The 13,916-nt window shown below is 42.6% G+C and overlaps 1 non-coding gene across 1 annotated transcript; it reads right to left on the bottom strand.

Annotated features, from left to right (window-relative positions):
- Window positions 1–13,747: 13,747 nt before the first annotated feature.
- Window positions 13,748–13,885, bottom strand: LOC119924611. The gene has a single exon (XR_005449315.1). It is a non-coding gene; the product is annotated as a small nucleolar RNA SNORA7 (small nucleolar RNA).
- Window positions 13,886–13,916: the final 31 nt, after the last annotated feature.

The following is a 13,916-nucleotide window of genomic DNA, read 5'->3' as shown; positions in this document are numbered from 1 at the left end:
ATTAGCTCATTTGTTCTATTCTTCCTCCCGATTAGACTGTGAGCCCAAGGTGGGACAGTGACTGTTTCTGATTTGATTGTGTTACATCTACCTCCTCATAATAAGCACATAGTAAGCACTATGGCACATAGCAACCAGTTACCTACCACAGTTATTATTAATGTTATTAATGACAGCCACCAGGGTGTTTGGGGAGGTATGGTCTGACTGCACATGGCTATTTAAAAAGGACTTAATGTGGGCTGGGATGTTTCACAACTGAACCTCAAGATTGTCCACTGTTGACTGGCACTTGGCAACTGCTCATACCACCAATCAATCAATCAATAGTATTTATTGAGCGCTTACTGTGTGCAGAGCACTGTACTAAGCGCTTGGGAAGTACAAGTTGGATATTGCCTCCAAAGCAAAAGTGGGGGTGAAGGGGGGAGGGTTGTATAAGAAACAAAGGCAAGCAAGCAGAAATTCTGAGAGACAGGCAGGAAGGAAGAAGGATTCAAAGAGAGCGAGAGTTCCATGTGGGGCAGAGACTGTGTCTGATCTGATTACATTCTATCTACCCCAGCACTAAGTACAGTGTTTGGCACATAGGAAGTACTTGAAAAGGTACCACTATTACTGTTAGAAAACAGCAGGCAGATAAATTCAAAAAGAGAGATAAAGAACCCCACATGGGACAGGGTCTGGGCCTGATCATTTTTTATATTTGTTTAGCGCTTACTATATCAAAGGCACTGCATTAAGTGCTGGGTTTGATACAAGATAATGGGGTTGAACCCAATCCCTGTACAAGCCAGGGCTCAAAGTCTTAATCCCCATTTTACAGATGAGGTAACTGAAGCACAGAGAGGCACAGAGAAGTTAAGTTTCAGGTCCAAGGTCACCCAGCAGACAAGTGGAGATGGGATTAAAACCTAGGTCCTCTAACTCCAAGGCCTCTTTCCACTAGACCACGCTTCTTCTCACTGATCTGGTTGTATTGTATCTACCCCAGGACCTAGCGCAGAGTAAGTGTTTAAAAAGTTCTACTATTATTATTAGAGCTAGGCAGGGAGAAAGATTCAAAGAGAAAGAGAGCCTGATGGGGGACACGGACTGTGTCCAACCTGATTTGCTTCTATCAATCCCAGTGCTTAGTAGTAATAATAATAATAATAATAATAATAATAATAATAATAATAATATTTGTTAGGTGCTTACTATGTGCAGAGCACTGTTCTAAGTGCTGGGGGGGGTACAAGGTGATCAGGTTGTCCCATGTGGAGTTCACAGTCTTCATCCCCATTTTACAGTTGAGGGAACTGAGGCCCAGAGAGGTGAAGTGACTTGCCCAAAGTCATACAGCTGACAAGTGTCGGAGCCTGAATTAGGACCCTCAACCTCTGACTCCAAAGCCCGGGCTCTTTCCACTGAGCCATGCTGCTTCTCTATACAGTGAAGTATATATATACAGTATAGAGTACAGTGTCTGGCACATAGTGAGCGCTTAACAAATACTACAGTTACATAGTAAGCACTTAAAAAGTACCATTATTTTCATAAGAGACAGGAAAGAAGAGAGATTCAGAGACAGAAAGCAGCAGGCAGAGATACAAGGAGAAACATAGATGCAGAGACTTAAAAATGCATAAATGAGAGAAAGGTCCCAGAAGACACACAAAGGGAAACAGATGGAGAGGGAGACACAGACCTAAAGAAAGATATTCATGGCCACAAAGAGACAGGCAGAATAAGGTGACCAGTCTTTGGGGAACTGAAAATGGTCCAGAGGATAGCAATGAAAAGGCAGGAAAGACAGAGAAATAAAGACAAAGAGAGAAAGGAACTCTCGGCGCTCAGAAGGGGGTGAGGGACAAAGAGGGTGGAAGGTAGTGAGGGGCAGGAAAGGGGGAGAGGACAAGGGCCATGTGCGGGCCTGCAAGCTTGCATGCACAAGCACACACACACATATGCATATATACACACACACACACACACACACACACGGAGCCCACACCACAGGTATCTTGCTATTGAGGCTCTCACAGTCCAACCAAGACCCATCAGAGGGATCCGCATTGCCACCCTAGGCATGACAAGGCCTTGGCAGCGGGGAGGGTAACAGCAGTGGGGTCACAGCCCAGGGACCAAAACACTATGATCCAGGGGGTGGTGGCAATTACAGGCTGATGCCCATCATTGCCACCATTCATTCATTCAATCATATTTATTGAGCACTTACTGTGTGCAGAGCACTGTACTAAGCACTTGGGAAGTACAAGTCGGCAACATAGAGAGACGGTCCCTATCCAACAACGGGCTCACAGTCTAGAAGGGGGAGACAGACAACAAAACAAAACACAAAACATGTAGACAGGTGTCAAAATCGATAGAACCAATAGAATTAAAGCTATATGCACATCATCCAGCTGCCCCCAATCAGCTCTTTCCAGGATGGAGGTGGGAGTTTCTGACATGGCTGTATTAGTCTTTCTGCCAGAGCAGGAAACTCCCATCACTGAACCAGAATGGCATGGCACTCGGAAACAGCATGGCCTGGTGGCAAGAACAATCAATCAATAGTATTTATTGAGCGCTTACTGTGTGCAGAGCACTGTACTAAGCACTTGGGAAGTACAAGTTGGCAACATATAGAGACAGTCCCTACCCAACAGTGGGCTCACAGTCTAAAAGAACACAGGCTTGGGAGTCAGAGGATGTGAGTTCTAATCCCGTACCTGTCATTTGTCTGCTGTGTGACCTTGGGGAAGTCCCTTAACTGGTCTGTGCCTCAGTTACCTCATCTGTAAAATGGGGATTAATAATAACACTAATAATAATAATAATAATAATGGCATTTGTTAAGCACTTACTATGTGCAAAGCACTGTTCTAAGCGCTGGGGAGGATACAAGGTGATCAGGTTGTCCCACGTGGGGCTCACAAGTCTTAATCCTCATTTTACAGATGAGGTAACTGAGGCCCAGAGAAGTTAAGTGACTTGCCCAAGGTCACACAGCTGACAAGTGGTGGAGTCTGGAGTTGAACCCATGACCTCTGACTCCCAAGCCCGTGCTCTTTCCATTGAGCCATGCTGCTTAGCCACGGATAAGGCAGCCCCCAGCCCTGCCGCACGCCGGACTGATTAAGAGTGTGAGCCCCATGTGGGACACGGACTTTGTCCTACTTGATTAGCTTGTATTTACCCCATTTCTTAGAACAGTGCTAGGGCACATAATAAGTGCTTAAAAAACATAATAATAATTATTATTACTCAGTCACAGTGGTGCAGGCAGTGGCCACAGTGGCCATGGCTGCTGACACTATTTCTAGGGAGTAAGAGAGGAGGAGGAAAGAAGGAAGAGAAGCAGATGAGGAGTGCCAGAAGAGAGGCCTCAAGTGTTCTTGGGGTTCACAGGGTTACCTCATCTGTAAAATGGGGATTAAGACCATGAGCCCCACGTTGGACATGATTAGCTGATTAGCTCGTATCTTCCCTATAGACTATAAGCTCATTGAGAGCAGGGCATGAATCTTCCAACTCTGTTGTACTGTAGTCTCCCAGATGCTTAGTACAGTGCTCTGCGCATATTCAATGCTCAATAAATACCATTGATTGATCTACTCTAGCACTTAGTACAGTACCTAGAGAAGCAGCATGGCTCAATGGAAAAAGTCCGGGCTTTGGAGTCAGAGGTCATGGGTGCAAATCCAGACTCCACCACTTGTCAGCAGTGTGACTTTGGGAAAGTCACTTAACTTCACTGTGCCTCAGTTACCTCATCTGTAAAATGGGGATGAAGACTGTGAGCCCCAAGTGGGAAAACCTGATCACCTTGTAACCTCTCCAGCGCTTAGAACAGTGCTTTGCACATAGTAAGTACTTAATAAATGCCATCATCATTGTTATTATTACCTGGTATTAGTAGGTGCTTAATAAATACCATTTTTAAAAAAGCACTTATAACTCAAAAAACTGAAAATCACAACCAAGAAGGTGAGTCAAACAGCAAGGCCAGGAGAGAGTAGCATTTCTGATCATCTAGGAAAGAACATTCTGCGGACAGAAGCACTATATGGAAAGAAGGCTTCCCGCGCATCCCTAACCTTAGAATGCCTGATCCCTTCTAGACTGTGAGCCCGTTATTGGGTAGGGACCGTTTCTATATGTTGCCAACTTGTACTTCCCAAGTGCTTAGTACAGTGCTCTGCACACAGTAAGTGCTCAATAAATATGATTGAATGAATGAATGATCCAGGAGGAGGTGCAGGTGCACCTTATTGATTTTGTGCATCACTACCATAAGGCACTAAGTGATAAAAAGCTCGAAAATGCAGATCCTTGACTCCCTTTCCCCAGTAGATACCATCCATTTTCTTCACTGCAGGAGAAGCAGCATGGTCTAGTGGAAAGGGCACAGGCCTAGAATAAGAGGATCTGGGTTCTAATCCTGGTTCCACCACTTGCCTGCTGTGTAAACTTGGGCAAATCACTTAACTTCTCTGTGCCTCCGTTTCCTCATCTGCAAAATGGGGATTAAATACCATTTGGTCCTCCAGTTTAGGCTGTAAGCCCCATGTGGAACTGTGATTGTGTCTGACCTGATTCCCTTGTATCTACCCCATTACTTAGTACAGTGCTTGACACACTTGTCTGCCGTATGACCTTAGGCAAGTCACGTAACTTCTCTGTGCCTCAGTTTCCTCATCTGCAAAATGGGGATTAAATACCATTTCATCCTCCAGTTTAGGCTGTAAGCCCCATGTGGAACTTGACTGTGTCCGACCCGATTCCCTTATATCTACCCCCAGTGCTTAGAACAGTGCTTGATCCAAAGTAAGTGCGTAACAAATGTCATAATTGTTAATTATTATAACATAGCAATACCATAATTATTAGGATTTTGAGCTCTTTGCTTGAGCTCCATTACTAAAGGAGGTAGAGTTGGAAAAGTGAAAGGAGGGCACCGAAGAGTTCCAGATACGATTCCAGAATAGCGTTTCTCCCAAGCTGAATGAATGAATTCTGAGTGCTATCTGGCAGCATTTCCATCAGCTAAGCAAAGGCTGGACACACGACTACCTCCACACACTACCCTGTTCCTACTGCACAGTTGGCCAGTGGCCATGTCTCGTATTTATTGATGATGAGAATTTGCAAACTGCATATCTAAATGATTTAATTGCACATATAAATAATTTAATTGCAGATTAGATAAATCTAATGTGGACATTCCCAATCACATAATTATTCAAAAGATGATCATAATTTGGTCTCCATTTGTCAAATAATGTTACGGCAGTTTTAATTTACATTTTCAGGCAATTCAATTAACCAAGTTCTAGTGATGGAGACAGAAACAGATTGCACCTTTTACTAATATGATTTCTTTCCCCTCCACGGTCTTTGTTTCCCTGTATTTTTGCACTGAAGGATGAGGGATATCTGCAGATGCTAACTTAAGGAAATGACTCGAATCTGATTTACAGTTTTCCAGGAAACATAGAGAGGTAAAAGAAAGGATCAGGACATTCCATCCCATTTTTACGAAACTGCTCTTTGGCATTCAAGTCGGGGCAAGCAAGAGTTCTATCTATCTCCATTCGTCTTGGACACAGAACTTGCTAACAATCTATTACCACTGAGGCACTAACCCAAGTAATAGATAGCTTAAAGAACAGACACTGTGAACTATTTTTAATCCGTCCTTTAGTGCTCAAGGCAATTAATACATGACTCCTAGAAGATCTTCATTTTTTTCATCAGTGATGCATTTAATTCCATTTTTCCTTATTTTCGTTTTCAGTTTTCAAAGCACCTCAGTGAAATTATTCTACTGGAGATCACTGACTTTTTTTATTTCATTTTGAAGGGAAAATTTGAATACATTTTCAAGGGCCTGTTGGATCTTTTTATATTAATATAAACACAATTACTTGGTGGATCTGTCATTCTCGGCTTTTCAAGATTTGAAGGCTCTGCTTTAATAATGGAAAATGTATAAAGAAGCACGGGCCGTTTCCATAAAAAATGATCTTTAGGGCACTCTGATCCATGTCTTCCTTACTTCCACTTATTTGCTTACTCCTTCCTGAAAACCGATGAAACTTTTCCCTGTGGGAAGATGGTGACATCGAGGCCTTTTTGCCTCTCCCTGATTTGTTCCAGGAAAGTCCAGGTTAATGAAACACTGGCAATATCAGCTACTGAGATGTTTAACTTATGTAATGTTATGTGATCTTTGGTGAGTACAACCCCACAGTACTCGTGTTTGCTATTCAGTGTAGAACTAGAAGGCTTTAGAACTTGCTTGGTGATGTGATTTGTTTTAATCCTGGGCCCAAAAATGTATTTAAAACAGAATATGAGGTAGAAGCTTAATCCATTGGTTTGCAAACAATGCCTGAGAAGAGGGTCTTGAGACTTGCTATAGTCATTCATTCAATCATGTTTATTGAGCACATACTCTGTGCAGAGCACTATACTAAGCACTTGGGAAGTAAAATTCAGCAACAGAGACAATCCCTGCCCACAATGGGCTCACAGTCTAGAAGTGGAGAGGCAGACATCAAAAAAAGTAAACAGGAATCAGTAGCAGCATTATAAATAGAATTATAGATATATACACATAATTAATAAAAATAAATATAATTATAATTATGTACATATATACACAAGTGCTGTTGGGGGCAGAGGGGGGTAATAATAATAATAATGATGGTATTTTGTTAAGTGCTTACTATGTGCAAAGCACTGTTCTAAGCACTGGGGGAATACAAGGTGATCAAGTTGTCCCACGTGGAGCTCACAGTCTTAATCCCCATTTTACAGGTGAGGTAACTGAGGCACAGAGAAGTTAAGTGGCTTGCCCAAGGTCACACAGCTGACAAGTTGTGGAGCTGGGATTTGACCCTATGACCCCTGACTCCCAAGCCCATGCTCTTTCCACTGAGCCATGCTGCTTCTCTAGAGCAAAAGGAGCGAGTTGGGGCGATGGGGAGGGGAAGGGGGAGCAGAGGAAAAAGGAGGCTCAGCCTGGAAAGGCCTCTTGGAGGAGGTGAGCTTTCAGTAGGGCTTTGAAGGGGGGAAGTGTGCTAGTTGGGCGGATTTGAGGAGGGAGGGCATTCCAGGCCAGAGGAAGGACTTGGGCCAGGGGTCAACGGCAGAACAGGGGAGTCCAGGGAAGGACAACTGAATGGTCCCATCACATTTAAAGAGCAATTTAATTTTCCAGTAGAGAAATTGGGCATAACAATTTGTCTCGATCAGATCTAATATGACGTAAACTGAACTGTTTAAGCTTCACTAAAGCACCCCGACATAGAGATCCAAGATGCAATTCTACAAAAAGAGCAATTTCACAATAAATTTCTAAAAATCACTGAGTCTGAAGAACTACACAATGGGAAAGACTGTGATTATTATTATGCCCACTATGGTATTAACACTTTTTGCTAGTCCACAAGTAGCTGTATAATTTCTGTTTAAAACTGAAAATGATCATTCAAATTCCTAACTGCTGCATCCATTGAAAACACCCAAAAAACAAAAAAAACCCTCCAGATAATATTTATGGTTTTGTAAAGCTACCCTTTCTGACTTCTTAAAGATGCAATGCTAAAGTGCTTATAATTACAGTAAAATAGGAGGGTTTTCATCTAAGAAGACGGCTGTCTCCAATACCTGACCCCTTTAAATACAAAAAAAAAAAAGAATGCTGTGAGCAATATGTTTAAGTAATGACTGCTTTGTATTGACTAACTCTTCCACTGAGGGGGTCTTTTGATCACCATTTAAGAGAAAATGGCTGTAGGCCAGCAGTAGCAGCCAAAGACAAACCTCTTAAGACTTTGTTTAGTCAAGGAATTCAAATACCTAGCCAAAGGGCATCATAAATATATTTGATCCCTCTTGGGAAGAAAGATAGGGAAGGGAGGGAGGATGCACTGATATACTGGAGAGTCTTTAGCTTTAGCTCAAAACCCAACTGAGCTGGAATCTAATCTAACTTGCTTCAAATGAAGTTGGCCTGGAGGATAAGCCCAAAGTAAATGGCAGAAAACACTGTCCAGTGACACACATATCAATCCTTCTTTCACTAAGCCGTGTGCAGGCAAACCAGGAAACTGAGTCTCTTGCATTTGACTTTACTGCAGGAAGGGAGGGAGGGAGATGGCAATAGCTTTTTATATCCGAGGCAGATTTTAATAACACTGTGGATGCTAAGTCCCACAGAAGAGGTGGCTTTCTAACCATCCCACTTGAGAAGAAGGCTATCGGCAATTTTGGGTTCACGTTAAATATTTATAGTGTCACCATTTGTACTCGAAGAAGATGCCACTGATTGTGAAAGTCACCCATGACTGGGCCCTGTGGACATAAAAAGCTGTCCCTTGTTGTGATGGCAAGTTTGATGTGAGCAGCATTTGGGGCTGTTTTCACTTTTGCCTCCTTATCTTGCAATACTTATGAAGCCCCTGTCCCTTTCTTGATTACAGCATGCCACTCTGGTGTATCCTTGGCTGCTGACTATAATCCTGACAGCAGCAGAAGCAGTAAGAAAATCTTCTGTCCATGGCCTGGGTGCTCAATAAATACCACTGATTAATTGATTGACTGGTTGGCCTTGATGTAAATTCATCACTGGACCCAATGCCACTGTTCAAGGGAAAGATTCTCCCACCTCTCATCATCTGCCAGCTCCCGGCCCATCTGTCTGACAACCAGGAGCTGAATTTGTTCCCATCCTCAACTTTCAGTCTCTCTGAGAAATTCTATCTTACTCCACCCCAGCTGGTTTCACCTGCATTTCCATCCTCTTCCCTTTGAAAACAGGAAGTTATGCTTGATTTATCTCTCATCTCCCCACCTTATTCCTCCCAACCCACTTCCATTTCAGCATTTCTGCATCACTTAAGCTCTTGGGTACTCACCCCCTGCCCCTCCCCACTGTAGTATTTTGTTTAGTATTATTATTAAGTGTCATCGAGTTGTTTCTGATTCATAACGACTCCATGGATATACTTTCTCCAGAACGTCCCGTCCTCTGCCATAATCGGCAACCTTTCTAATGGTTCTTCCGTTATTGGTGTCATGGTCTTTATCCATCTAGCTCTCCCTCCCCATACCCCCACTTACCTCCTTCCCCTCCCCACAGCATCTGTATATATGTATATATGTTTGTACGTATTTATTACTCTATTTATTAATTTTATTTGTACGGGTTTATTCTATTTATTTTATTTTGTTAATATGTTTTGTTTTGTTCTCTGTCTCCCCCTTCTAGACTGTGAGCCGACTGTTGGGTAGGGACTGTCTCTATATGTTGCCGACTTGTACTTCCCAAGCACTTAGTACAGTACTCTGCACACAATAAGTGCTCAATAAATATGATTGAATGAATGAATGAATGAATGAATCTAGCTGCTGGTCTGCCTGTTCTATGTTTTCCCTGGACTTTTCCTAGCATTAGTGTCTTCTCCAGAGAATCAGTCCTTCTGATTATGTGTCCAAAATATGCTAATCTAATTCGAGTCATTTGGCCTTCCAAAGACCACTCTTGTTTAATTTGCTCCAAAATCCATTTGCTTGTGTTTTGGGCAGTCCTTGGTATTCACAAAAGCCTCCTCCAATGCCACATTTCAAAAGAATTGATAATAATAATAATAATGGTGGTATTTGTTAAGCACTTGCTATGTGCCAAGCACTGTTCTTTGCACTGGGGTAGATACAAGGTAATCAGGTTGTCCCACGTGGCGCTCACAGCCTTAATCCCCATTTTACAGAGGAGGTAACTGAGGCACAGAGAAGTCAAGTGACTTGCCCAAAGTCACACAGCTAAGGAGCAGAGCTGGGATTAGAACCCATGACCTCTGACTCCCAAATCCGGACCCTTTCCACTAAGCCACGCTGCTTCTCAATTATGTTCTTTCTACCCTGATTTTTCACTGTTCAGCTTTCGGACCCATTCATTGTCACTGGAAACACCATAGAGTCGACAATTTGTATTTTTGTAGCAATTGTTACAGTATTTTGTAACTATCTTTAAACTGTGTTGTTTCCCTCTACTTGTAATTTATTTTAGTGTAAGTCTCCCACACTGGATTGTAAGGTCCTTAAGGGCAAAGATCAGCTCTATTGTACTCTCACAAGTGCTTAGTACAATGCTCAATAATACTACTGATTGATGACAAACATGCAACTAGCAGATATTCCCAAGGGCGCAGGAGAATTACCCTTCACTAACCAACAAAGGATATAGCTCTAGATTACATTTTCTAAGGCACTCAAGTCATAGGTCTAATTAGTTTGGCATTTATTAAATGCTTATGAGTTAATCATATCAGACACAGTCCCTGACCCATATTTTGTTTTGTTGTCTTTTTCCCCCTTCTATTCATTCAATCGTATTTATTGAGCACTTACTATGTTCAGAGCACTATACTAAGCGCTTGGGAAAAACAGGTCGGCAACATATAGAGATGGTCCCTACCCAACAGTTGCCAAATTGTACCTTCCAAGCCCTTTGTACAGTGCTCTGCACACAGTAAGTACTCAATAAATACGATTGAATGAATGAATGAATGTGGCTCGCAATCTAAAAGGAGAGGGAAGCTGGTGTCTTCTCTCCATTTTATAGATGAGGAACCTGAGGCCCAGAGAGGTTAAATGACCAAAGTCCAAAGTCACACAGCAGGCTAGTGGCAGAGTCGGGACTAGAACTCAGGTTTCCTGACTTCCAGGCACAGGCTCTATTCACTACACCACGCTGCTTCTCAATATGCTGCTCTAACTGAGCTACACTGTGGATGAGTAGAAATATGTGATCAGAGCTAAGAGCAACACTTTGATCATCTTCTCAGTCAATCAATCAATCGTATTTATTGAGCGCTTACTGTGTGCAGAGCACTGTACTAAGCACTTGGGAAGTACAAGTTGGCAACATATAGAGACAGTCCCTACCCAACAGTGGGCTCACAGTCACTGCCTCTTTCCACACACTCCCACCTCCCTGTTGCACACACACAGAGCTGAACCCAGAAATGTGAAGTCAAGGGATGGGGAGACCGACAGAGCTCAAGGACTCATATATGTGCTCTAGCTAAAAGGATCAATTCTGGGCATTTCTGAAATAGAAAACCTATAAATTGACCTATGATTATGCAGCTCAGGAAGAAGGGACCCTACTGACCCTGAGGTCAAGGAGTCTTTGAAGAGCAGAGCCTCCTGCTTTGACAGGCAACTTGGACAGAGAAGCTAGCCATGTGGTCTACAAGGAGGGTGGGTAACAATACTACCCTTGCCAAAAAGCACTTGCAGTTTTGCAGGGGCTCCAAATTCTGTCTCATTAAATTTCATCCCAAATTGATTCATGTTGATGTTAGAACTGTTGAAAAATTTCTAAAGAAAGCATGTGGGTAAAAACCATTGCAATGATTGAAGAAATTATGTTTTTCAATCATTTGTATTTATTGAACAATTACTGTGTGCAAAGCACTGTACTAAGTACTTGGGAGAGTACAGTATAACAGAGCTGGTAGATACATTTCCTGCCCACAGCGAGTTTCCAGCCTAGAGGGGGAGACAAATATTAAAATAAATAAATAAATGGTGGATATGTACATAAGTGCTGGGAGGCTAAAGGAGGGGTGAATAAAGGGTGCAAATCCAAGAGCAAGAGGGATGCGGGGGGAACAACTGCTGTTGTTGGAGAAGTAGGCATTTTTAGAAGGAAATTGAGACTCATAGCTCTTACTATTTAAAGCTGAAGAAAAATTCAGTATGTTCCCTATTCAAGAGTGTCTGAACCCCAAAGTAAATTGAGAGTTCTGGAACTGTCACAGAAGTGACCAAGAGATGTAGTTGAAAGAACATTATATAAATTAATGGGTCTTCCCTAAACCTCCTGATCCCTCAAGGCCCCCTCCTCAACAGCCCTCCAACAACAATGAATAGGCAGCTTCCAACAAAGCTTGATTAAACTGATCATAACGAAGTTTCGGCTGCAGATTTCCTCCGGCTACCTTACTGTATGCCCTCATGATCCACTGTTCTAACTACATCTCAGAGAAACCACACATCAGATGAAAACACCATTTGGATTAAGTCAAATATCAATTTAATGATCGAAAGAATTTATGATTCTTTGAAGTTTTCTTTGTAATGTATGGTGCATATTTTTTCACATCCAATATGAACCATAGAAAACCAGAGACTTCTTTGCCTAATCCAGAGAAATTTGCTTATTTCTATTTTGCTGTAATTTTACCGTCAGTTACTCTCCTCACCTTCCCAACTTGACCCTTGTCAATTTATGAAGCCTTGATGTCCTTTCGCAATTAAGCAGGCAGTCTTTGTGCTTTGTTTCTTATCCCCTAAGCTTTTCACATCCCCTTCTCTTCCAGACTTGTTACTAAATCTCTCATTTTTTCCTTCCCAGCCTCTAAAACACCATCCTTACACCTATTTCTTATTGAGACAGATCATATTTTTGGTATCGAGCTTTTGTCTTTACTTCATCACACTTTTTTCTTTCTTTCTTTTCCAGGCCCTACACTAGGCTCCCCATTCAGTGTCGCACCTGGAGAGTTTCCAGTACTCTACCATTCTCAACTACGGGAAGGAGAGTCAAGCAAAGGCATATCCATTCCATTCCTAGCTTGGGCAGTGGCTAGAGAGTGAAAGGCAATCTGCTACAAGTCAAAACTCACCCATGCAGGGCAGCAGCAGCATGGGAGAGCGTCAAGGGTGGAGAATCAAGTTGACTACGTGGAAGGCGGCAATGGTAAACCACTTCCGTATTTTTACCAAGAAAAGTCTATGGATACACTACCAGAATGATTGCAGATGGAGAGCGGGACGTTCTGGTAGAGACATGTCCGTGGTGTCGCTATGGGTTGGAAATGACTCAGCGGCATAAGACAAGACACTAGGCTACTTTCCTTTAATGCTGCTGTGATGGTGCTATCTTGCTTCCCTTCTCAAACCACTCCATCAGCCCCCTTGTTTTCTCTGTCAAGTTTTCAGTTCTTCAAGATTCTGTCACCCTGCTCCTGCCCCTTCCTGCTTCCAGCTAGCTCTGCATTTCACGAACGCATCTTCTGTCAATCTCTCTTGTTCCTTCCTCCGATTCTCACATCCATGAATTCTTCCATGTCATTTCCAATGTTTGGAACAAGCACACTGCTTCTTCCTCCCACTTTCCTCAAAGAAACTCATTCCTCCTTCACAAGCATCCTACTTCCGAAGCGCTTAGTACAGTGCTCTGCACCAAGTAAACACTCAATAAGTAGGATTGAATGAATGAATCCCTGACCCTTAGAAATGCCTTGGACACATCTCTCCCAGAACACCCCACTTCCATCTGCAATCGTTCTGGTAGTGTATCCATAGAGTTTTCTTGGTAAAGTGGTTTACCACTGCCTCTTTCAACGCAGTAAATCGGAGTCGTCGCCCTTGACTTTCTCCCATGCTGCTGCTCCGCAGCACAGGGGAGTTTTGACTTGTGACCTGTATATATGTATATATGTTTGTACATATTTATTACTCTATTTATTTATTTATTTTACTTGTACATATCTGTTCTATTTATTTTATTTTGTTAGTATGTTTGGTTTTGTTCTCTGTCTCCCCCTTATAGACTGTGAGCCCACTGTTGGGTAGGGACTGTCTCTATATGTTGCCAACTTGTACTTCCCAAGCGCTTAGTACAGTGCTCTGCACACAGTAAGCACTCAATAAATACGATTAATTGATTGATTGATTGATTGACTGTAACAGATTGCCTTCCACTTGCTAGCCACTGCCCAAGCTAGGAATGGAATGGATATGCCTTTGCTTGACTCTCCTTCCTGTAGTTGAGACTGGTAGAGTACTGGAAACTCTCCAGGTGAGAACCTGAGAGGGCTTTATGTTGTAATCACCCCCTTTTATCTTGT

The sequence above is a fragment of the Tachyglossus aculeatus genome, chromosome 2, assembly GCF_015852505.1.
Source record: "Tachyglossus aculeatus isolate mTacAcu1 chromosome 2, mTacAcu1.pri, whole genome shotgun sequence".
In the NCBI taxonomy this organism is placed as follows: domain Eukaryota; kingdom Metazoa; phylum Chordata; class Mammalia; order Monotremata; family Tachyglossidae; genus Tachyglossus; species Tachyglossus aculeatus.
The sequence above is the reverse complement of the archived record's forward strand: the minus strand, read 5'-3'. Positions and strand labels throughout refer to the sequence as shown.